Source organism: Acanthaster planci, linkage group LG10 (assembly GCF_054643075.1).
Source record: "Acanthaster planci isolate LZ-2023a linkage group LG10, COTS_SCS, whole genome shotgun sequence".
Classification (NCBI taxonomy): Eukaryota; Metazoa; Echinodermata; class Asteroidea; order Valvatida; family Acanthasteridae; genus Acanthaster; species Acanthaster planci.
In genome coordinates this window covers 10,232,003-10,258,092 of record NC_141786.1, presented here as the reverse complement: position 1 = coordinate 10,258,092, position 26,090 = coordinate 10,232,003, and the positions used below count along the sequence as shown (strand labels likewise).

Here is a 26,090-nt window from a genome sequence, read left to right as displayed (position 1 = left end):
CGTATTCCGCTACTGAACGTGCCACTGGATGCTAGCTGCATCTGTCAACCTATTTAATGGCGCCATTCCATATGCGCGTCAACACTTGCACCAAGTGTGGCGTATTCGTCCAAATCGGTCCTGGAGCAATTTTGACGGCCGAACGCAACGCACACGCGTTATGTTATTAGAGTCGATTTTTGTGTCCGTAAAAGTGAAACGCATGAGCGCATCGCGTACGCAACGCACCCCAAAATTGCACATATTGAAAGGCGCCTTAACGGTAAACGATTTCGTGTACAGTGGAACACTCTTATAACAGGGTCCTGGGGACCTTAGAAAATTACCTTGTTATAATAGTTGCCTTGTATTTTCAGTAATGGAAAACAAAGAAAAACAAAGACTTGGGACATAAAATTGTCCTTGTTAGAAACATGATCTTGTACTAACAGTGCTCTTCTTATCTGCGTTCAACTGTATATGCATTACAGTCGTGCATGAAGTCCAGCAGGACTCATCTGATGCTGAGGCCTCGTATCCGCTCCCATGGAGATTTCCATCTTCAAGGTGGGGCATACGGCACCACCTTAATCCCTGTCCCCGTACGTTTTTCTGCGAACACCTGCCCTCCTTCCCTCCAGGAGCCCTACCTGGCAATACCTATCACACTCGAATGACTTGACTGTCTTCACAGTCAACAACCACGCTCTGTCGTTTCCTGCGTAATTATGACCGTGCAAGATGACGTGCAGCGACCAATCCCCTTCTGCGTGCACATTTTTTCCCCTCACATTGAAGGAGCGAACGCTTGAGAGTTTCGGAAGCCAACAGCTAGGTGATAGTTTATGAAGCCTTTGAGCCCTAACAGGCTTGTTTAATCTATGATGCAGGTGAAGTTCACTATGGCACTTGAGTTTATATCCAGGACTTCAGTAATGTTTTTCTTTTTCAGTTTATATGCATATTTGTTTCAAAATGAGCACATTAAATAAGGATCTCCCATGCGCAACATTCATCGATTAATTAATAAGCCGAATGAATACTGACCCCAAGCCCTATGCAAACGAATTCCTCCCGGTACTCGCGATCCCTGCGCGGCTTATTTTCTCGCATAAAGAACCCTTGGATTGTTCCGCCTGTGCCCATGTTCTGTCCAACTCAATTCCTACCATTGGCCTATACAACGCAGGCAGCAACGGATTTTGTTTTCACGACGAATACATAATCGTAGTTTTTATTGCCACTTTGGCAGTGTTTTGCCATCCGGGACCCTTTGAGAAGTAGAAAACCCCTCCTCATGACGCCACTAGAATCAAATACGTCGGTATTTCACAACGGATGAATAGAAATCTGGTCAGAACAAATGGGATTCACCCACAGAAAAATTAGTTTTGCGTAACTTGTCATCCATCTTCCCTCTTGACAAAAAGATCCCATTTTTTTAGTCTTCATATTATGGCACAGATATGTTTGGGGGCCTGTTTGTTTCACATGGATCTGGATCATGATCAGTGATCCTGACGCTGGTTTGCACCATCCATTTAAGCGAGTTTTGGTGTCCGCAAAGCAACGACGGATCACCGATAGTGATCGAGATCCGTGTGAAACAAACACGTTTTTTTTCAGCACAGCTTAACAAAGAGGTACACTTTTGTCTGGGCAGCAGGACAGACGGCCCAAGAATCCCTTGTGCAAGTACCCTGAACCTGTGCCCTGGAAATCAGCTGCAGAAAGGTGGCAGAGCCAGTGTGGTCTCACCATCATTCGCTCCCATGGGTGACCGTCTCTTTGACGTATGGTATTGAACCGTATACTGCGCGTTATTGGGAATCACTCCACCCTCCAGGGCATCAATCAAGGAGTCCCATAATGTTGTGACAAAGGTGGCATTTTCGTCTGACGTGCGTGCGTGGACATGCTGCAGATAATTCCTTCATCTTGCCGCAGAGTAAACGCTTGCAACCCTCCAAATAAAGCATGAGTCAAGTGCCTAAGTCATTCTCGGGAACGAGCAGCCTCGGTATTAAGTTGAGAACAAGGGAGTGAGACAAGAAGTGGGCCTGTCCAAGACTTTTCTGTTGAAAGAAACAGATCGTGGATGGTGGATAGCCGGTTTAGAAATTAAGATATAAGTTGCAGAGTGTCCAGATGGTGGTCCTTTAAAAGATGATCGTAGGCTATAACATTGGGTGCATGGGAGTATCTCAGTATTTTGCACACATCTTTTAGGGAACAGTTATCTTCCTGACGACGGTGAATGTTTATTTTGCAAGTAATGTTGCAAGGAATTCGAAGATTAAAGATTGTGTTTACTTGGCGGCGTCCAGCGGCATGACACACATGTTATATTTTACTCTAGCAAAACCATCTGGCATTTAGAAGTATTTATTACGTCTTTTGTTACTTAAGGATCTTGCTTTAACTGCTGGAAATCTTTTTTTCGTGACGTAGCCGTCCGCACAGCTCAGTGCCCGAGCTTTGCGTTAACACCTCTATCCAGTTTCCAAACCATGGCAACTCCCGCCAAAAGACATGAACGTCATTAATATCCCGGCCTCGTGACCAGCGATGTGCGTTACGTCGTGAGGGGTTATCGTTCATCCATCGCCTTGGGACGACGTAAATGTGCAGACAGCGCGTTGTCCGCCTGGTTCCCAAGAGGCCCGCGATTCATACGCACAGGATCCTCGCCTCCCGGCGATATGTGAAAGAATCAAGCTCTTAGAGTTGTCTCCGACTAAGATAATCCAGCTCCTAACACTTGGATTCGGTTTTCGCTGAGCTGCCGTGTCGCTCCCCTGCCTCGGAGATTCTTTCCTCTGCGGAAGTTAATCGAGATTGTGGAGCTTCTCTTTGGGAAGGGTACACGCCAAGCGAGGAAAAAAATCGGTTGGGGAATAGGGAGAGCGACTTACAGCAAATTTGCTCAGTGTACGGGACTGGTCCTCGTTTAAAGGACAGGCAGGTGTACCGTGGTCATTGATGTATTTTTTAATGTGCGGAACCGTGCTGCAAACCACTTAGGTCTGTGTTCATGTGAAGAGGGCAGGTGGCCTTGCTTGAAATGGTCTGCGGTCGGTTCTCACGATGTTCTCCGCAGCAAAGCTACTGTGAGTGCTTGCAATGGATAGGCCTACTTTGCCTGCAGCCGCGGACATGATACATTGGATCTTCCGTCCTAAGGTGAGAAACAAGTTATTTTCGGTACACGTTTCGAGATGCAGCTGTCTGGGCTAAGTTTTGTTGGAAGTTTTGTTGGAATACAGTTAAAGGAGAGCGAATATGAAGCACACAGTATGTACTCTGAAACTCTTCCCAGAAATTGCAAAAAAAAAAAGAAAAACAACATTCATGAAAACATTAACATCACACTCACATTAAACCTTTTGACTATCGATTCTGAAGTTCCACCGAGGAGTGGTGGTATGAATGTCAAAGTCTGCGCACTGTTTTGGTTTGTTTTAGAGTAAATTCTCCCATCATCCTCACTTCTAATGCGGAAAAGTAACTTTTCACAGATGTAGGCCTAAGGTACGCAGTTACTGAAAATTGCTGATTCGGGAACAGTTGATGACGTTGACTTGCACAGTATTGCGGTCCTGTCATGGACCCTTATGGCTGTTCTGGCTACTCGGCCACCAGCGTCACAGGCATGACCTATGAAATAAAGCGCCGCAGGAACAGGGCCAAGTAAAGCCGAATGCAGCCCTATCGCTCCCCACGCAGTCGATAATGCCCGAATCTATTAGCCGACTTCTCCCACTTGACGCAAGCGACACTGTACCGTCAAGTTGGGAACTAGAAGCTCGAGTCACGTTTTAGCACTACATGTACATATAGCCCATGTAGAAACGACACGGTGTGCATAGTCTAGCAGTATCAAATCGGTCTCCTCATGTCTTTGGTAGGCCTATATTGTAGGTCACGAACACGGTCTGTCCTGTGTTACCTTTCCAAAAGAGCCCCACACAGAGGCAGTTTTCATATCAGACGATACGATGATCGTTTTACTTTGATTAACTTTTAATGCTGTCGGAGAAAAAATAACGAACCGGATCTCCCATTATTGCACACACTAATTGCACATCTTGTTACTTTGTTACGGGAACTGCACGGGACACCTGTCCCCCAAAGAACTGCATGCAGGACAGTAATACAGTTGCATCACATGCCTTTCTTGAATTATCGATTTATTGTTTTGTACACTTTACATCCATAGTTAAACTTGGAAGCTGTGGTTGGGGTGAACATCAGAAGCACCAATTTACATCAAAATGCATGACTATAAATCAACGTTATACCGAGAAGTTGTTTGCAGAGTGAGGATAGTTTTGGATATTTAACGTATGAAATCTAACCTTTGTAGGCCTACAAAACATCTTTGTATAAGACCTGCATGTACATGTATTTCAAAGAAACATGTACATCAGTGTTGTTTTGGGGAAGGACATTTGTTGGGTTTATCAATGATCTACATACAATGTACTTAGGTATAGTGGTAAGGAACTGTTGATTACCTTAAGCTAAGTGACCAATGCCTCATACCAATGTTGTTATGATCGTGGCTTGTTCACGAATACCCTTATGATAGAGCCATCAGAAAACCCCTCGTGTTTCTTATCAAGGTACGAAATTGAATACTGATATCAAAAATACGCTAACTTTAATATTTCCAAATAGGTCACTTGGGAGACATTTTGTGGTAGATTTTTCAACATTAGGAGACATCGGTCATTAGGGAGACATTTCAATGTCTCCCTAATGCTCCAACTACCAAAAGGAGGAAAATTTTTATCGTCCACAATTTGAGAGATGACAGATAAGGGTCTGAAAGGGAAACATGCAAAGTTTGGTTAAGATCGGATTAGAGAATACTGAATTATGGACGGTGAAGTTTGAATAAATTTGTGCACGTTCCCATGGGAATGTCTCCCAAGTGACCCATACTGAATGTTTGCTCACTGCCGCTGTCTATAAAGTGGAAAGTGCTACAGTCGTAAATGGCAATGCAACATTTTAAACACCAAACTCGCTTGTGTGGATGTGTCCGATGTGCACAAATTCATAGCCGCAAGAGCGTGTATTTTCTGACCCAGACAAAGCGATAAATACTTGATGACGTGAAGGTCTCGCAGCAGAAGGCGTTACGGATGTCGAAGCTTCTCGTTAGCTTGCTGGTTGTTTTTTCTTTTTCTTCTGCGGACTCGTTCAGTTACTGTATCAAGATACGCACTTCCCAGATCTCAGCTCGTGTGCAAGGTAATTTTAACTCGTAATTATGGAGTGTACCGCTTGCTCCAGGTTTAAAATGACGAGGAGGTTTACTGTGTCCTCCCTGACACAGTTTGTGCGTTTCAGTTCATTGCGTTTTTCATGGGGACAATTTCACGGTTTGGGTCAGTGTGACCATGACCTTCAGCATCTTCTAAGTGCTGCTAGTGACCGAATGAAAAGCGAGTAGTGCCGACACCAGCAAGGCCCTGTGAAGCCACACAATAAGCCTTTTGCGAGTTATATTAGAATGAAATCTGGTACACTAGTACCGAGTTATCTGATTGCACGTATACATGATAATTTGAATTCCCCAGACTGAAGACACTGTTGCTATGCCTCGTGATTCGGGGCAGCGTATTGGTGCAAGGTGTCTCTTAAAAAGCAAACGCTTCCCCCGAATCACGAGGCATAGCAACAGGGTCTTGTGTATGGCACATTCAAACTGTTATATCCCGTGAATTTAAAGATCTCAGTGTACCAGATTCGTTTTTCCAATTTAATTTGCAAAAGGCCTATTGGCGGACTCTGCAGCCATCTTAGCATTATCCTATGCTGGACGTACTTACGAATCACTCGAATGATTGTAGTTAAAACATAGCCGTCACCTTCTGCGTGCAAGAAATTGTGTTCCACCCTGCAGAAATGCTGTGCACGTCATATAATCTACAGGGCAACTTCCACCTTTCGACATTATACTTCTAGCTTCAGGCGTCCACACGTTGTGAGAGTTTTTTGTGCAGGCCTATCGTATCATCAATGGCAATGTACGTTGCGTGCCAGGATCGTGACAGAAACGCCTTGCAGTGACGTCAAATTCGGGTAAAGGATTTCGGAAGTGCGGTTCGCTTGTTTTTGGCTAGATTCGTTTTGAAGACTAACATAATACGACTGCTTAAAATGAGCTTGGAGCGGTGACGTAATAAATATCTGAAACATGTTCTTGAAGCATTATCTCTGAATTATCTCGTGGAATTTTGCTTAAAAACAGAAAATGTTCTGGAAATTTTTTTTCAGTTAAATGACTGATTGTTTTGGTGACATAAATATGCTAACTTATATCCTTTCATGAAGAGATTGCAAAAATAGTAAATCGGATTAAATTCAATCGTATATGCCATCATTTAAATCAGCATACATCTCCCTGCCAAAAAAGTACGGTCTTTTGAATACAAGCCTTTAGGAGTTTTCCAAACGATTCTTGCACCAATTGTAATGTTTACCAAGGAATAAATGCCATTAAAATGCCTGATTAAGAGCTAGTTTATGAGGGAAATGATTGCTGCCGTAGCTTCTGGCGATTTTCTCGAAATTACCGAAAGATCAATTTGCCTTTGAAACGGCTGTACACGATGTCCAACCCCTTGGAGATGAGCAGATGATCCGCTCGAACTGCACGCAGTAAAAGCAGTTGTTAGGTAGTCATTAACTACTCGTTTTTAAAAACACCCCCAGCAGTCTTCAAGGTTATGAGCGGCTGTATTGGAGCCAATTGCGCGTGGTCGTGCAATGGGCAACCCTCTCATAATACTATTAAACACTGGTTGATGAACTTTCTTCGATGGTTAATTCATGAGACAGTCTCCACGAACATTTGGTGTCGGCGTAGCACGCAGACGAATCGCTTGTTTCAAATTACATGAGCGTCGGTGATTTGTGAAGCGTTTGGAGGTGCCAGCATGGAGGATATGTGGTCTAGCCCGTTGGGAATCAGTTCCCCAGTGCCAGCGCGTTAATACCTCTCCCCTTCTTGTTGCTGTAGCGACGAGTACCAGTTTACTGGATGAACTCCCTTGCCAGCGTCAGCCCCCTTTAGCGGCCCGAAACCAAATACACATAGAGGGCACTTGGAATTACAGTGGGTTGTGTATTAGTGCACCTCGATGTGACCGTAAACGATGGAAAAGGTTTGTATCTAAAGCTTCTCGTACAACCGGAGAAACACGTGATCATGTCTGCCTTTGAGTGCCATTTTGACACCTTGCGTTTCCCCGCGTCGCGTGCGAGGATATAGCGGATATAGACGACTTGGGAATCAAGCAGGTGCATGTCCGAACCCTTTGCCTTGTTTTCCCTTCCCGGATTAGGATGTGAAGTGACGAGTTATGCGAGGGATGCAGGGCACAGGTGGTGAGTGCTTTATTAGTTCCCGATACAAGACAAACACAGGCCAACAAACGATGTGCGATTGCTGTTGTTTTGTACATCTTGCGAAGTGTGATAGATAAGCCTTTTGCAAGTTTTTAAATTTGAATAAAATCTGGCCTATTATTGAGTTCTTTAAATTCACAGGAACATAATTTGCATTCTCCATACGAAAGACACTATTGCTGTACTTTTAATTCTCCGCAAGGTTTTGCTTAGTTACATAAGAGACACCTTGCGCCAATGCACTGTTTTCGATGGACAAGACAGGGCACAAAAGAACCAGTCCATTCCAGAGATGGTGGTCGCTATGCAAAAGCTTGCCCCGAATCACGATACATAGCAACAGTTAGGAGATTTCAATGTTATTATGTTTTTGTGCAAACAGATAACTCAGTGTGCCAGATTTTATTCAAATTTAACTCGCAGAAGGCCAAAAGACCAATAAGGTCCAAGAGTTCCACCGGCGAAGCGCAAGACTTTGACATCCTACGTGTCCAGACCCCTTTAGCTTGTTTGATTGTAAGTAATCTTAAATTGGTTTCTTGCCAGTCGCCGTGCAGCTTCTCCTGTTGACTATTACTCATCACTTTCACAAATGCTGTTGATATATTGTCCCAAGGCATGTGAAAGTTGACGATATTAATTGATTTACGTCGTGGATGACCCGTTTGACCTAATTGCTCTGAACTTTACTAATGCCTCTCACAGTAGCGGCAGCATTCTCTGAAATTTGGTATGCGAGAGGCACGTCGAGTACTTGCTTCAATTCTTTCAAAGTTGCCGGCATTCATTATTCACACTGCCGACAGCAAATAAATTAAACACATTCCTCCGTGTTTGCGGTTAACAACTGGAAAAGTTAATATTGCCGCCACCTTGTGCACGCAAATCTGACGCTACGATTGAGGCCAGTAATGCACTAAAATGGCAATGGAAAAAATGTGATTTGAATTTGTAATGCCAACGTGACTTGAGCTTTCTGGAAATACCCTTTTCCATTCTCGTGCAATCTTTTGAGGACGTCAGTCAGAGCAAGTAGCTCAACTATTCTTTCCTTTGTCTCTCTGCAGCTGGCCGGACATAAGTAGAAGCATTCTCCTCGGAGGAATTCAGCCAATGAGCTCGTCAGCTGCTTCCAAATCGTATAAAAGGAGTCAAACCTGCGTCGGTTGAGGTTTGCCAATTGTGCCGAGTGCTGACTTAAAGCAGGGACGTTGGAGGAAATCCACAACCCAACGGATGTAGAACGGCAACAAAAGCTGTAACAAGGCGAGGCGGGAAAGAGGTGTTTTTGCCGGATCGGCAGCCTACGTGGCCCTGCTGAATAAAGTTTCTTAGATTTATCGAGTTTATCATATAAACAACAACCTCATGAGTGGAGCATTTAGCTTAACGAACATGTCATGGTGGATGTACACATCAGAATCCCTCGCTGTGCATTGACCAGGCTTCTTGTCTGTTAGGGGCAAAGTGGACCTTGCAGGGAGCAGTGAGTGAGGTTTTGTCCGGATCTTTCGGTAGGAAGAATTTCGGATTTGCTCAGGATTTCAAACAGCAACTCACTGGCGACATCGACGAAGCAGGCTGTAGCGTGGATCACGTTTGTGGAAATCGCCGAATAACCGAGGCAACATTGTGATGGACCCGCCACTTGCTAGATGCGTTGGTCATTCGTGAAGAATTGGCTCTGCTGGTCCCGTTCTTTGTGCCTCTGGGAGGAATACACAGAGTGTGAATAATCCATCTAATATCTCGCTTTGACCATATCCTGTATGACGGGTGAGGAAGGCTCGAACCATCGTGTGGATGGACGTGGATAGAGCCCAGGGCGTCAAAAGGTAAGATTGGAATTTGGAAATAGCAAGGATTCTACGAAGTGATAATCTCATACTCTGACCAGAGTACGGTTTAGGGTATATTTCATACATTGCGCATTATGTCATATACACAGTCGAAAACAGATACAAAGAGCATTGTTTAAACAAGGTCATATCTATAAGGACAATTTTAGGTCCCTTTTTTCCCGTTACTGATCACAGTAACGGAAATAATAACAAGTTATTTGTGGAGTCCCAAGGACCTCATTGTAATAGTGTACCACTGCTTTCTGCTGCCTATTATTACACTATTCTTACTCATTATTACGTAACATCGTGTGATTGTGGCCCGTTATTAAGATGTGGTACGTCCCATATTGTAGAAGTTATATAATGTTAAATTGTTTCCTGCACATTTGTGGTACGAGGTATTTACTGGTCCAAGTTTATGTTTTGATACTTCATGTATCATTTGTGTTCTTCACGGAACGATCATGGATCCATTTTAAATGAAGGCCGGTGAATAGTCTTAGAACATGAACTCGACTTAAGAAACGCCTGTAGATCATTTAACGAGGACTTGTATGGGTGCACGTGTATAGAGGGGCTTGTGGGGTACCGGAACGATAGGAAGTAGCCCATAGGGTACTTGTAGGGTACTGAGACGGTACCCGACAAGGATTTCACGAAATAGATATATCAAATTTACTCAAAAAAGAGGAATATAGTCCATTAAGAATGAAGTGCCATTCATCAGTCGCAAAATGAAGTATTTTAAATAAATACTTAAATAGGAAGTAGCCCATAGGGTACTTGTAGGGTACTGAGACGGTACCCGACAAGGATTTCACGAAATAGATATATCAAATTTACTCAAAAAAGAGGAATATAGTCCATTAAGAATCAAGTGCCATTCATCCGTCGCAAAATGAAGTATTTTAAATAAGGGACGTTCAGTCGAAGTAGGAAAGTGAATCTGGTTCAAATGGGAGTGATTTGAATTTTTTTCCGTGTTGTGTGGGAATTTTGTACACGAGCACAAAGGGAATACCCCACAAGTATAGCTGTGTATGGTTCATTGTGTGTGTGGTTCATTGTGCTGTGTATGATCTCATTCACTCACCGAGGTAATACAATCCGTGAACAGCATTTTCTGTTTCCTATTAATTTTTGAGTAAAAGAACACGTTGCTTTCCAACGGTGCAGATGAATGTATGAAAAGAAATGCATTCATTTTTAATACCGATAAATGCACCGGGTCAAGGTCCAGCCAATCAGGCAAGCCCTCGTAGTCATACTGGGGATTGCAATTATAGAAAAGGGGGGACCTGTGTTTAATACCCGTGCTCGCGCTGCCTGCACATGCACAAGCGCGTGCAGCTGAATAAAGCTGGCCATGTTTAGATTTAACACATGCGCCTCCAGACATATATGCCGAAAGAGCCTGCCAGGCATTACTTCCATTGCGTGTTGGAATCATTTTGAGTTCTGCTAATACTGTCGTGTTGGTCTTTGAGGGGCTGATTTTTATTGGGTTTTTTTTTCAGAGCCCCATCAAAAGGTGCCGGATCGCCTGTGCGCTGAAGGCTGCTTGTTTACTTGCGTTATGATTAGTTTTGCATGTTTGTCTTTGATTCGTTCGCTTAAAAATGATTCCAAGTGTGTCGCGTTTGGTTGGACTTATCATGCACGTTTTCAGTCATAGGGTTTCCGATATACAATCAAAGCTGCATTAATCTAAGAATATAAGAACTCGAAGTGGCTTCCTGAAGTTAAGAAGACACATCTCTGCATTATGCGATATTTGAGATAACCATTGTGTTCGGCTCTCCATTGTCAATCTCACTTCCTCTCTTTTTGTGTGCCCGCAGTGTCTGACATTACTTATATCCAGAGCAGCAGTGGGAAGTACATTACCAGTGCAGCTTTCCAGAGACTTCGGTCATACATGAGTTGCAAAATGAAAGTGTTGTCGCGTGCGGGTTGTACGGCCTATGTGTAACTCCACTTCAAACTGATTTCCAAGTTTGTTTTGCATTTTGAAAGGCCATTTTAGTATCTCTTTTCATTTTTATGGGAGGTGAATAATTATGTAACTTTATGAGCATTGTTACAGCCTCTTCATCATGGACATTCGATAAATTTGTCCATATTTTACTGTCCACGATTTTCTTTGGCGAGTCGTGGTTAGTTCAGCACACGGGAGTGCGACACTAGCCAACGTTTTCTTGCAAAATATTTTCGAACAGAAAACTCCCAACAGAGTCATCCCTGAAGTAAGTTTCATACACTGAAAAGGAGTAGGAAATTGCAGGACATATGTCCAAGCAAAATTCACGTGATGAGCCCCTGAAGGTCACTCTGTGCGAATAGTTCAAAGACGTTGTCGATGAACGAATGCATCGCGAACAGTACGGGCAAACAGTAATAATACTGTAGGCAACGTATACAATTAGCCCGGCTCAACGTGAACTCATGCGGACTGCGCTTGAAGGAAAAAAAAACAACTTCCACAAAAATCGTCAGATCAAATGCGTTTCTGGGAATCAAGCGATGAAAGGGTGAATCCAGTCTCAGGGTTGTGTGATGTCATCGGCGGAACCGTCTTGAAGCACTCGGATCATTATTGTGGAGCTGTGTAATTTCAGATTCCGATTCATAACTTGTGACGGGACTGCAAGGAATCACCCGTCTTGACATGAACCAGTCCTTAATTAGCGATTCCTTCGCTGGTTGCTGGGAGAATGGCCTAAACATGTGCAAGGGGAACGGGTTTCAATCATCGACGGAATGACTTTGATAGGCCGACCGTGTGCTGTCAGCATGACGCCTGTCCAAAAATCTCCTTGGTTTTCCTGCAGACGAAGCGCTGCCACTGAGCTTCAACTCCTAACTGGGGAGACGACTTTGTTAATAATGTAAGTTTGACGCTTGCACATGTCAGAGCATACGTCTTCCATCAACGGGTCTGATGATGGCTTGCTGGTCTAAACAGTAATGCAATTAGACTGGTTAGCTGTAACGGTGTCTTCAAACAGTGATACTCTTCAAACCACAAGGTTGAGGAACTACCGCAACACACACGCATTAAAATTATGGAAACTCGAGAAGTTCACGTAGGCCCAATGTTTTTAACTTCTGTCTGCTTCTGTCAGTTCATAGTCAGTGGTGTTATGAAGTGAGTCCTTTTATAATACCTCTCAAAGTGGGTTTCAAGTCACAAACGGACGAAAGCGACCAGGAAAAAGTATTTACCGTTTTTGAACTGTAATTCGTTTCATAGTACATACATTGGTTACCACTTACCAGGTTTCAATCTCTCGCAAAATATAAATACTAGCCAAAGTTTCAACTTGAGGCACATTTTGGAGCCGCATACCTTTCTAAAAATTAAGTGCCCACTAAATACAACCTTTTACTCGCTAATTAATAACATAATAAGGTACTTCTCATGTCCTGTGTGTACTTTTTAATAATAAGTGCGGTTTGCCGCAAATGTTACGTGCACCCGCTAAAACGAGTGCACCAAATGATAGTGTTCTTCTAATTCGCTGGTTCGCTAGGGATGGTCCAGATACACATAATCAAGACTCGGTAGCCACCAGGGAACCTTGCATATATCTCTTATACGACTCCATTCCTGTGTACCGCTACACAGTAGGCTCCCCAAGGAAAACAATCTAGGGGAAAGGCGAAACAGGAACGATGTATCCACGAGGTAGTTTAAAATTCAAGACATGCCACGGTCCCTTTTCAAGCGACTCTCAGCGCAATCGCCCACCGATTTTTGTCTTTCTGGCGTCGTTCTCCGTCGACTGAACCCGCCGTTGGCGGCCTCATTGTGCATGCACGGCTCGCACCAACGATACCAAAAAAAAAAAAAAAATCGAATCGCGACGAATTAGGAATCAGGCAAGCGTACCACCTGGCGTAACTAGATTTCGAGGAGGGCTGAAGTGATTTTCTGCCCCGGTAGGGATCCGGGAACCGATGCAGGGATTTCGGAATTAGTCTGCTATTGGGTGGTGATAATGCAATAGCCTCAGACGGTCCAAAAAGAACCTAATTCGAAAATAACATCTGCCCTCTTGAACATTCGTCCGGCTGTAGACCTTTATATAATAAGTCAAAAGGGTAGTTTTTGCCTAAGAAAATTAATTTGCAAATTGTTAAAAAAAACCTACAGTGAATATTAAGACACTTGATGACAATTTCTTTTTTCTTAATACCTATGACAATATCTCTTTTTCTTGATACTGATGAAGGAAAATGGATAATTTAAACTTCGGCCGCTTGTACAAAATGGCGGTCAGTGTTTGTAAACAATTAAACGAAAGAATTGCGGTTAGGTTGGTGTCTTTCGTATATTAGTTAGGCCTTGTCAAAATCACATAGCAATATTTAATCTAAGTGGTCCAAACATCCACCTAGAAAGGATACACCTGAGCTCTGTGGATCACCGTCCCTTGTGATTGACTCTAAAATATCTATCCGTTAACTATGGGTATATCACAGAGGAAGTGATTGCGATGTTTCGAGATCACAAAAGAGAAATAGGTAGGTTACTAGCATCGTAATATGTTTAATTAATCATGCCTGTTGAAATAGAAGGCATGAAACGAAGGAGATTTAGGGGAAATCATCTGGAAGATATGTCTATGCCGAACAGGTCTCTGTCGTTCTTATAACGTTCAAGGTTAAGCCTGCACATTTCTTAAAGATGACGGTCTGTTGACGGTATGCTCTGTAAAGATATCCAGATTTTTCGTTGGACATTATGCGCCTGGAATTGGAGTGGAAAATTGGTAATTCGTAATTACCCAATTAATTTCGAATCCATCCGGCAAATATTGTTCGCAATTAACGCAGGGAATGAGCCGTGGCTAATCAGCCATCTGCCGTTGGCCACTGCACTTTATCACGCCATAAAAAACTGTATTGTATTATTCGTTAATTTCATTCAATTTGTCTTGCACTCGGTTGGCCTGCTTCCATGTCAAAAGATACTTCAGCGATTGTGGAACACATATCTAAAATGCTGTTAACGGAGAAAACTGCACATATTGCAAGGACCCGCTGGCAGTATGCAGCGAGCCGCTGAAGTACTATTCTCACATCGTTTTGCGTCGTTTTGATCTGACCATAGGAAACAACGTCTGTTAGATTGGACAATTGAACTGCGTTTCAAGAAAGCGTATCTCCTCAAACGTGCATGGTTGCTGTGGGCGTTTCTTGTGACGTCATAGTGAACACCGTCACCCTTAATGTCACCATTTCAATAGGGAAATCTGAAGCTTCCACTTTTAGCCCTATCCCTAGCTCTGGAAGCCCGTTTTGGACACGGCCTAAGCAGTAGCTGTCTACCCTGAAGAATAATTTGTAATACTTGATCGCAAATACATCAGTGTTTAAGTCAAGCATTGCAAAATATTTAAAAGGAGGTTGGAGCGCCCCCGATCACTAAATAGTCCGCACCTGGCGCAACACTTTCAGCCAACAAGATAAAAAAATATCTTCCTCGTGAAGATGGTCTGTAAAGTCAAAAGTGTCATTTCGTTCCACTCCAGCGGCTTCCCACTGACTACTGTACTTCACAGATGTCTTGAGTGCAACTTTGGCGATCGGATACCACCGGTGAGAGAGAGGGGGGCAACGGGTCATACCCCAAGGGACCCCAAAACAATGGGGAATCAGGTCACCTCTGCGCCTGGGTTCCATTCCCTTCTCAGTCCACATGTGGATTGGGTTTTCAATCCCTACCTGATTCCGTGGGTTTCACCCAGAGTATTCTCCTGGGGCTTTCCGCCCACAGCTGAAACTGTAACTGCTTCTCACTGTCTCCTCTCTACAGACGTGGGCCTGCGGCGCCCTGGTAAAACCTTCGACCCACGTTGTACATCTGAGGGCCTCTATGGAGAGCAGTGCTGTCACTGATTGGAGCTTACCCTCATTAAAGATGACATAAATACATGTCTTTTAGAAATAACCAAACAAAAAGGGGTTAAAAGGAAGAGCCTCACCCTCCAAAAAGGACACCAAACAATACATGAATAAAGGTCTTTATTTAGCCTCCCCCCAAAAAAGTTTGCAATCTGTAACACCCGAAAATTAGGCTTTGGTTCCAACTTTGTGTAGGTGGTTCAGGTGAAAGGATGGAGATAGCATTCACGTGTAAAGTTGAATTGAAAGGGCTTCTGTTGTTATCGAAGCTCCTGGGAAGTATCATTCGCACCACACCGCAGCAAACACGGGAAGATGTCGGTAGTGAGCTGAATCCGGTTTCACGAAGAATCAAGGCACTAAACTCTGCTAAGCAGGAAAAAAATGGTTTTCAAAATACAAGTCACTGATTCGATGGAATAAATCCACTGATCCTCTTACATTTTTTATGTGCTCAGGAAAGCATCTCTTTTTGAACATTGGCAAGGCCAACACGTTATGATAATTAGGTATCTGGTGTATGTTCAAGTTGACAGCTCCTATGCCGTCGCGGAGTGCGGATGTTAATGATCACGCGCATGCGTGAGATCTTATGATATTGAGGCTTGTTTTCTTGTACACACCATGGAGAAAAGAAATGGTTTTCTTCGTGACTATGCAAGGTTGGCAAACGATGTGCCCAGACAATAAGAAATTAGTTTGCCGGCGTTTGGTAATTAACGTTTTGGCGTCATTGGCTCCATGATAGGAGACAATGAGAAAGCTTTGCGTGCAGGCAACTACGCAAACACGGCTGAGTTGCACAGCAAATATAACCATTATCTCAAAGTCTACTACGCCAAGAATAGTCGTGTTCCACCTTTATCAGTAGGGTAAATATAATTTAAGGTCATGGAAAGAAGAAAAACAGTTTCTCGTTTTGATATTTGAGGAGGAGGAGGCCTTTTTCTTTTTTACCGATTTTCAAGATGGCGGGTTCGAATCCATCCTGATACTTTTACATGTTTGTCAGAAGAAGCTATCATTCAATGAACTCTTGATCATGTTTTTTTTTTCAGAAAAAAAAGTTAAAACACAATGCAACTAAAGAGATGCTAAAACGCGAAAGGGAGGGACGTAACGCTGACTTTTATTCTGGCGCGCCAGTAGTCTGCAGTTTGAGAAATTGAAGACTATTTTGTCGCTTTCTCCAAGTTTTTCCCCGTTTTCTGTACATCAACTTGTCATTCTGTGATTTTTTTCAACAACAGAGAAATTATAGCATCGACTAGAACCCTGAACAAAAAGGCTCCGGGGGCTTCCTTTGAATATTCATGTGACTTTTCATAATACAGAATAAATGTTGAAAGTGGAGGTTTGGGGTCAAGTTCACAACCTTGGCTTTAGAATGGAAGACTTGTGATCGCCTTAACAAGGACTTGTGACGGTCTTGACAATTAACAACACTGTTCAGCAGTTCGCTGAGGTATCACTTATTCGTATCGTTTCGTTTTGATGAAGGAGCCACAAAGCCTACCTACGGGTTTATATCAAACTACATAATGCAAGGCATACTAAAAACAAACAAGTGTATGTGTGAACAACATACTCCTTCCCAAAAGCATGGATATCATAACAGTAAGCTGTTGTAAAAGGTAACCGAGGAACTTCGGATAAGCTTCTGCATCGACCCACTCAATAGAACTTGGAGAGGAGGGAGCCATATTGATTGATATTAAAATTGTGGTGTGGGTATGGCATAAACATTGCTTTATTGATTAAAAATGGGGGAAAGTTCATTGATTAGTTGGGCATTAATTTGTTGCTTTTTAATTTGTTATTTGGGGGTTTGCACTCGCGGGTCTGAATGACAGAGGACATATCAGCTAGAACGATATCGAGCTGAAGGCATCTAGAGGCGTCTCGGGCAGCCGCCAAACGACCCAGAGTTGACCTCGGAGCACAGCCAGAGATTGAAATAAGGGGAACTCGGAGAAAATCCCTCGTGGTCTGGGGGAGAATCAACGACCGGCTTCACTCACACATGGCACGGGTCGAAAATTGAATCCGAGTCATAACAGCGGGAGGTGAAGCAGTTTTGAATACGCACAAGCCAGTCAAACCACCTATGTGTGGAGTGCCGTGGCCTTGTGGTTATGAGCATTGAATTCGTAGTCGGCGGGGAAAGCCGCAGGTTGCGGGTTCAAATCCACCCTGGGGGTCACGGTGCGTGTGCCCTTGGGCAAGGCATTTTGTCACTCATTGCCTCCAGGAGTAATTGGGTACTTGTGAGGGCAGAGTTAGTTATTGTGGTTGATTTTAGCTGCTTTGCGCCGAAAAGGCAGCGTCGAGCTGTATACTCCCCAGGGAGCTGGGATGGTATTTAGAATGTTTCGTAGGCCCAGTTAGTAAGTAATAATAATGGAAAGCACTTGGATCTAAATTAGTTTAAGGTGCTATATAAAAACTGTTGTTATTATTCTATCAACACTCTCAGACCGCAAATATGGGGGAGATTGAAATATCCCTGCATAGCTAGCCTGCAGAGAAAATGGTTCCCGGATTTCTAACCCAGATCTGTCCCACGCGGTAACGTCATTCTGTGACTTCAGTGAGTATGCGCATGACACATCTGTCTGATGATGCACTCTTAGAGCTTTTTGGCATTACTGGTAATCTCGTAAAAATATTCTATAGCAATGTGTACACCTTAGCGATGGGAGTCAAGGTTTTTGTTCGGCACCACGGCCTTCGGAGCGCAGTTATTCCCATCTACACGTTACAAAATATGTGTGCTATTTCTTTCCTGAGACCCCCCCTTCTAAAGCTTCCTGTTCTCGGAGGCAAATGGGGATCGATAAAAACGACAGGACCTGGGAGCTGTGATCGTGTGGCTGCTGTTTGGACTGAGAGTCTACCCTCCACAACCGGTAGGAAAAAAAATCCCTTCTGTAATGTCACTTCAATTGTCCCTCGATTGATCGGGTCTGCATTTGCAGAGAGCCAACGCAGGCAGTCGGATGGTGGGCCAAGATATTTTGCTAATCGACCACTCTCAGCCCTATTTTGTTATCAGTTGTTGTGTACGCGAGCTACGGGTAAACATATTTCCCAGACGTAGAGATTTGTGAGCCTTTTATTTCCCTTTTTCGAGGAGCGCTTCAAGTGCCAAAGAAATTCTGATTCAATGCTACCATATTGTTGTCGAACCATAATCGCCTTATACAGGTTATCGTTTAAAGAGAACGAGGTTAACGACTCTCTGAAAACGAAGTTTGAAAGCATTGTCAAATGACTTTCTCTTCGGGTTCAGTTTAGCCACATTCGGGTTATAATATAAATTGCAAAACAACAAAAACTGGAGATTGAATTTTTGCCCTAGATTGAAAAACACGTTTGATTTTATTAATTTTCTGTTTTTCCTTAATATAATTGGTCCAAGTCAACTTAAACTGTGCTGAAGGGACCTTGTTTAGATGTTTAATAAAGAAGTTTGCATTTGGTCCTGCTGAAGGAGTTTGTGTTAGGTGAAAGTGGACACTGACATATCAACCAGCTGCATTGGTGAGTTGATATGTAGCTTTATGACACATACTGCTAGTCGTCATGGAGCAGATACCAGTCTTTGAGGCTGCTGAAGGATGTCAAGTTTTAGCAAAACAACATAATAACGGAAGGTGAAGGAGGTAGCACTTTGCATGAGTTAGTGTTCCACCGTCGCGATCTCGGCAATAAAGTCGCCAACGGCTTGTGAGATGATTGCACAAGGGTGCCAGATCATACAGAAAGTGAGTCCCGACCGAGCCGATGGAGGGATAGTCGAGGGAACTTGGGGTGGTCCTGTTTAATGTTTCAACACGGCCAGCTCTGCCAGACGCTGATTCGAGACCGAAAGTGCAGTGAAAAATCATGCTTCCACCAAGGGCAATAAATCTGGCTTCTGGTGACGACATCCCATCGATTTTCAAAAGGGGGAGAAGTTTAGGGGAATGGGTCTTGAGCTGGAGAATAAACTACACAACTACAGGATGGGTGCGGGAAGAATGCTAACTTATCAACAAAGTTTACACCCAACATTATTTGGACCTATCCATGGGCGGCTTGTTGGTAATAATTTGCTCACAGTATCAGCCAGCATTCCGTTATATGTCTTGCCGATAATAATGCTCCGCGATAGACCAGTCTGAAATCGATCTCTTATGAGGTCACAAGCATTGGCTTTGTTTATCCTATCGGAAAATACCAAATGGGTCACATTTGATTCATGAAAGATGAATATCGCGCTGAATACTTAGTCTGAGTCTCTCATGGGTAGGCTGTTCGATCGAAAATGGCCTTTTGTATTAACGCGGCGATACTGTCTCATGAAATGACATTGTCTGGGGACGTAGACTCTATGTTGTTCTCTCTGTGTATTCAACGAGAAAGATGGCACATCCTTTTAGAAAAGTGCAATTAGGGTACAGGGTCCTTGGGCTGGCTCAACTCAGAGCAAGGGTTTCTTAAATTTGGCGTAAGAAGTTCATTGTGCAATGCTTGGATTACATTATCTGCCGCCAAAACTTATAGCTGAGGATAACCGAGAGCTGGTAGTTATAACATATTGATAGTACATGTGGATGTTTTGACGCTCTGACAATAATAACATGTACCTAACAAAGACATATTAAAATTGGATCACGCCTACAGAAAAAGTCGACGCTGATGCGAATTAACCCCCAGGAATCGACAGAATCAGTACTACTCCGAGTAATCATTACTTTTGTGGAGTGCGGTGTATAATGTAATTCTGGATGGCTCGTAGAAATACCTGTTCCCGAGGCGTTGGATTTGTCGTCTCAGCGCAATATGCCACTTTGCAGTTCATCTCTATGTTTAAAGAGGAGTTGCCCGGTATCCACCGAGCCTAAGGCATCGGTAACCCCAGTGCTCAGCTTCAGCTGTGAAGAATGCTTGGCTCTAGCTGCATTTGTCCATTGAGGAATTTAGCTGATTCCCTGCTATAATTATCGTTAACATTAATGGGAAGTACCGTAGCCGTCCTTCGCGAAAATAGTGGTGTAAAATGTTTGTCGTGTCCCCTCTCCCTTTAGATGCAGCGCGCGCAGGTCCTCTAGTTTTGACCCGTCAGCATTAGCAAAGTTGTGGAAAACTGGAGGTCAATATGCATTGAAAAACCCCAAACAAAAGGGAAAAATCTGCAAAAGTAAAAAACAAAAAATTGAATTGTGAAGTATGTACACACTCTTGTATGTAATAAAATATGCATGAACATAAACACGCCCAGTATTCGTCGTTATTGACGACGCCATCTCAAAAACTATTCCGGATTCCTCCTGTTTTGATCGCGTAACCTCGGCAGATACTTGAGCTGAAGATTTCCTTCAATGGAATGGGTGAAAAAGCCTCGGAACCAAGCTAAAATGGACGGAACTGTTTGCCCTTGTTCGTAGAGAATGCACGCCCGGTTTTCACCTTAAAGCTGCACAAACTCGCAGTTTTTTTTCTTTAGAGGAACATACATGGGCATGAATTGGCAACAGTTTCCGTTACTGAGCTCGCTTTGAGTGCACCTTCTCGGCTAAAGCTGTCAGTTCAGTGTACCAAAGACGGGCGTTTCACAATAGTGTGCCTCCAAGAGTTTGCAAAGCGTTGACCCATCACAGAGCGCGAAATTTGTCGACCCTTTGAGTGCTTCTCAGCTAAAACCGTCAGTTCGGTGTACCGAGCGCGAAACCTGTCGACCCTTTCCAAACGTGCAAACTCTTGGAGGCGCACTTGGTGTTATTCACCTGTATTCTGAATCGACCTCCCTTGATTTGTAATGCCCCGATAGCCATATTATCTTTTTGCTGGAACTTACTTTATCAAGGGCTGCGTTGTTACTGTCCATAAAAGAAGTGCACTGTGATGCAACTTGGGAATTGCCACTACACTGTACTGCAGTTTAGGATGCCTTTAACAATAATCACAAGACATGCTGTTGATCTGACAGCCATTTAATTGAGCTGGCCTCGGCTTCGGGAACAACATCGGGGAAATAGCATAATGTGCACGAAAGGCAACTAATGCAGCATATAAGTGATTTGATGAGCGAGAAGAGCACAGTGTACTTTTGGTTCGAGTCCCAAATTCAAAGACGTGCGTTCTGTTCACGCAAACAGTGATAGGCCAACCTGTGCCATATTCATGCTTACTATACACGCTGAATGTTCAGCATGCAAGACGGTTACCAAATTGTGCTAAGAAATCGTGGGTTTTTTTGGCAAATGCACGTGTGTGTGCTTTAAAGCCTCGTGAAATGTTCCCAGTGTCTCATGCAAAAACGTTGGAATTGAATGGAGAAGGCCAAAGCATTTCTTCCGGTCATTTAGTAATCTATCCTTTGTACTTTCACCAAGAAGTATATCACAAATGGAAAATTTGGAAAACGGTAAACCACCAAATAACAGGGTTGACAATTAATTAGAGGCGCGGAACCAAAGTGGGGGGATTTTAGGGCCCTACGTCAAATTAAAAGATGTAAAGACCCCTTAGAAAGCGTAAAATATTTATGGATCCTGTTTAGCGTGTAAACTTTCGGACAAAACAAAGAGAATGCCTGGCTTCTCAAACGGTGACAAACAACATTAGTACACCGACCCAACAAAAATTCCCGACCCTTGACAAAAATTCCGATTCAGTCCCTGAATTACAGATTGTTAGCACATTGAAAAGGATCTGGTAACCTATAGCCAGCAAGATATGGGACGGAGGGGTACCCCCTTCAACACATCACCCCTTACATTACATCACCCCCCCCATGTCAGAAAATTCTTGAGAGTCCGATCAAACAATGACTGACACAAGGGTGTGTGTTGGGGCGTTCCCTCAGTCCCATATCTTACTTCAAATGTGGTAACCTTACATTATATGGAGAAATGTACACCAAATGTCGTGTAATGGGGCTGTTGATAACTGAACTCAAGTGGAATGCGTTCATCATTACGAGGAGACAGTGCGGCGCGACAGCTTGTCCCAGTTTCTAGAAACACAATAGCCCACCTGGCCGTGACAGAGAATGAAGCGCGTGCTTGCAGAAGAAAAACCAAAACTGCATGTGACATCGGGCTTGGGAGTTTCAGGTGTCGGACGCCTTCACTGTTCCACACAGCCGTTCAATGAAAAGCGATTGACAAAGCACAGTTGTTGAGAATTTCAAGCATCATTTCGATGAGAAACCACCGTTTCAATTGGTTCAGTACAAAATAACAAATCTGGCTTGTGAATATGGCGCACGTTCCAAAGAAATCTGTTTTTAACTGACTATTTTCTCTTTTCGGACTTTCATTATTTCTTCAATTAAGGTGCGTTGGCTAAATTGGCTGGGGACAAAACCGATCAGGCATAGGCCTACTCGTCTTCAGTCTTAGTTAATTACCTTTATTTAGTGGGCAGAATTACCTCATCTCGATTTTTAATTAACTTTCTCCGGGTATAAACACCTTGTTGATTCGTCTGTGATGAAATCCATCCCTGTGTAATTACTTTGCAATTGCAGTTGCCACTGTTGAGGTCTAAGCGCCGAAAATAGTCTTCAAAAGACTTTAAACATGAAATGATTTCTGGGAGAATTGTATCTCGAATTTAAATATAGAAAAAGCAGTGGAAAAAGCAATCAATTTGTATGGACCGAACACACACACGAAACTGAAAATTAAGACTTTTGCACACTAAAGACATCTGACATATTAAAGTTGTATCACATTCAAATGCTCCAAATGATACGTTCCAAACAAGTTAAACAAGATAGATTTTTGAAAATTCTTTCAATTAATGAATATAATTATATTGTTGATCTAAGTCATTGGAAACCCCAGAGGCCTATTTTTTTCATTATCTAAATAAAGAATAAACCAATATGGATAGCTATAAATCAGTTTATGATTTTGACATGATAGTTAACAGCCCCATCGTAAAAGTACTCACCGCAGGTTTGAGATTGTTTTTTAGCACAAGCAATAAATCTACACACGATGCTTTCTTCCCCTTTCTTCGTCTCCAGCCTCGGGAGACCCTAGGCCATATCTAACGACATCCGACAAGTATTACCCACAAGCCCGCCGGCTGATGGAAGACTAATGCCCGTTCCCAGGGCAACAGATGAGATGGGCGAAATCGAATGTGATGTCGAGGTTTTGATCCTCGAAATTGCTTCCCGCTTTTCCCCCAAAGTGCGTGAGCACGTTTGTGCGTCAGTCTGTACCCGCAGGCATGCACATTGCCAGCGGACGATGGTAGACACCCTTGTTGTGCACTGTGACAGTCTCAAGCCGTAAGCCCTGCTACGGTGAGACAAAAACAGAGGGAACTTGCATGGTTACAGCGCTCGCCCAGGCCAACGCTACCGCCCGGTTAACTATGATGAAAGTTCAATTTAGTTAGAATTGCTTGCTTGTTAAATGCGTCAATTGAAATTCATTGGCCGTTGGCAAAATCAGTCTTAGCTTGAGATCTGCGTCTGGATTTCTGAAGGAGTGTGGTACAGGAATCTTTGCGGGGTGGAGCTTACTTTCTCAAATTAAATTCCTATCCCCAGCCCGATGGAACTCTCTGCGGTTGGGAGTAACAGGCGTCTATGGGCATTGGCTGGAGGGAGAACGCAGTGGCTGCCACGTGCATATATACGATTTCAAGTCGTCGCCACGGTCTGCCAACAGTCAACGGTTACTAATTCTCACTGTCTCCTTTCTACAAGTTTCTACAGGCTTGTGAGCTACAGTGTCTAGGACGTTTTTGAGGAATCCTTGGTGTCATTACCAAAAATAAACAAATAAAGTGAACAGCCATGTCATGGTTTGGGGATGGATAGTCGATTCCAGCTCCGCGTTGTTGGAAGTTGACAAACTGATTCTCGAGGTGATACGATAGGCCTACCAAGGAACTTGTATGTCAGCTTCCAATACGGCAGGGAGCTAACATCAACTATCTACCCGAATAAACCATGTTATAAATATTAATATATAATGTCTCATGCGTGTTATCACAATGTCAGGCATCTATTAAAGTGCACGCGTTGCAAACTGTTCCCTGGGAACAGCGTGAAATATCTACCCTTGTGTGTTTGACTTTTGCTTCGATCTTTGCGTGCGCGCCTGCTAAACAGCACAAAGTGACCAGCACGTGATGACGAATTTACTAATGAGAATTCGGCATTTGTGAGAGAAATAGACCTGCTTACTCTGGCGTCATAAGTGGGCGAACCTGCGCGCGCACCTTTTGCCAGCCCATAGCGTGTTTGCTAGGTAGACACGTGACCTCTCTTAAACAAGGTAAAGAGTAGCGGTAAAAGAGAAATGTCATAACCATTCATCTGGTCTAAAATATGGAAGACCTCCACGTTTGGAACTAGCATTGAAATTGGGATTTTAATCTGGATTGAGCGCGGTCAGAACTCATTATAGGTCTCTGGGGGATTAAGACAATGATGGCAGAAGTGTGAAATTTATACCTTACACAAAGCTGCATGCAGTTCTTTAGTAACAAAGACAATCGAACGAATTGAATTTATCAGTTTCGCTTTACCGGACCAGTGCCCACCTGACTCCCAAAGTGCATGTCTCACGTCGTTTAGCGCACACAGGGTAATCGCGGTAACTTGCAACCATTAGGTGAGTGCACCCCCCCTCCCAGATTATTGCCGGTTGGGGGCGCCATGGCGTCATTTCCGCATTGCGTGGCGCTCACGCTCAGGTGCACCTCGCATGCGTTTATCTGCTTGTGCGCATGGTAAAGATTAGCCCCACAAGAGCGTGAATAGCTGTAGTGCGTTAATCGTTACGCCTATGCCGCATTGTCTTCCATTGCGCTCTCGCACATCATTACGGAACACTCTACCCGCTCAGTCTCCAAGCCAAGTGTATTGACAGCCCTGGATTTAAGATTAAGTGAACTCTCTCTTGGGTATATTCCTCTTTGAATTCCTCCTGCAGAGTGCCAACTTCCCTTGTAACTGCAACTCTTAGGTAAGAGTGACACAAGTAATCACATTTGACCAAAAACAAATGGGGAGAGACCTTAAGTGAGAGATGCTTAATAGACTAATAACAGGCAGCCAAAGAAGAAGTATGGAGGTTATTACTGAACTGTGCCACGTTTGCGCGCAGCTTGCTTATACGAGCACGTTAAATGCCTCTGCAACCAGTAGACTAGGCTGAGTTCGATTAGCTTCCACAGCTTGCACAGGTTTAACCTCGACCCCACAGTCTTGCTTGTTTAACACAGCACGCACGACCACACCAGGTCAGGTTTGCTCCGAGTAAGCTACTCGAATGCACCGCACCCATATGTTTTGTGACTGGCGAACATACAGACGCACAGAAGTTAAAAAACGCATTAGCTACTGAGGTGTCACCGCAATATTTGACGCACGTCTTCTCTGATTATTAAACAGGTTAGGTTGTGTTTTGTTGTTTGAGAGCGGGGTCATTCCCGGCCAGTGTCAGGGAGTAACCTTGCAATTTGATTTCGTGATTGTGAACAGGAAAGTTTTAAACCTGCATGGGCAGAGACCGCTGAACCGCACCACACAGTGAGCATGAATGAACCCAGAGTCATCCCTCACTCCAGGCTTGACTTCCGGTAACTAAGCTCACGTGAAGACGGCAGCTTACTCTCGCGTGTTACCACTGAACCGTATATCACATGCTTGTCAAAATAGTCCTTCATTACCCGGGAAATTAAATCATTCTACCTCAAGTTAACTGCCTGTCGTGGATCGACGTGATGGAAAAACCATCAATGCTCAGATCGATTCGAATCTGTGGTTGACAGGCACTCGCTGACAAAATGCATTTTTCTTTTCGTTCGTGCACTTTGATATCGTCGTGTGAGACGATAAAAAATTGGGCCAATGGGAAATGTATTCAGCTTGGAATTTTTTTCAAGCACACTAAGTAGATAATTTTGCAAGGACCG

At 43.6% G+C, this 26,090-nt stretch overlaps 1 protein-coding gene across 3 annotated transcripts in view; it reads left to right on the top strand.

Moving 5' to 3' along the window:
- Nucleotides 1-2,633: 2,633 nt before the first annotated feature.
- LOC110983883 (potassium voltage-gated channel unc-103-like) overlaps nt 2,634-26,090 on the top strand; it is a 158,626-nt gene continuing 135,169 nt past the window's right edge. For 2 of the 3 annotated variants that reach the window (XM_022243518.2, XM_087142162.1), the window contains exons 1-2: nt 2,634-3,162; nt 8,469-9,236. The gene's annotated coding sequence lies outside the window, so the exon portion shown is untranslated. Of the gene's footprint in view, nt 3,163-6,778; nt 7,381-8,468; nt 9,237-26,090 lie in introns of those variants that run through there. The other variant, XM_087142161.1, reaches the window with a different exon arrangement.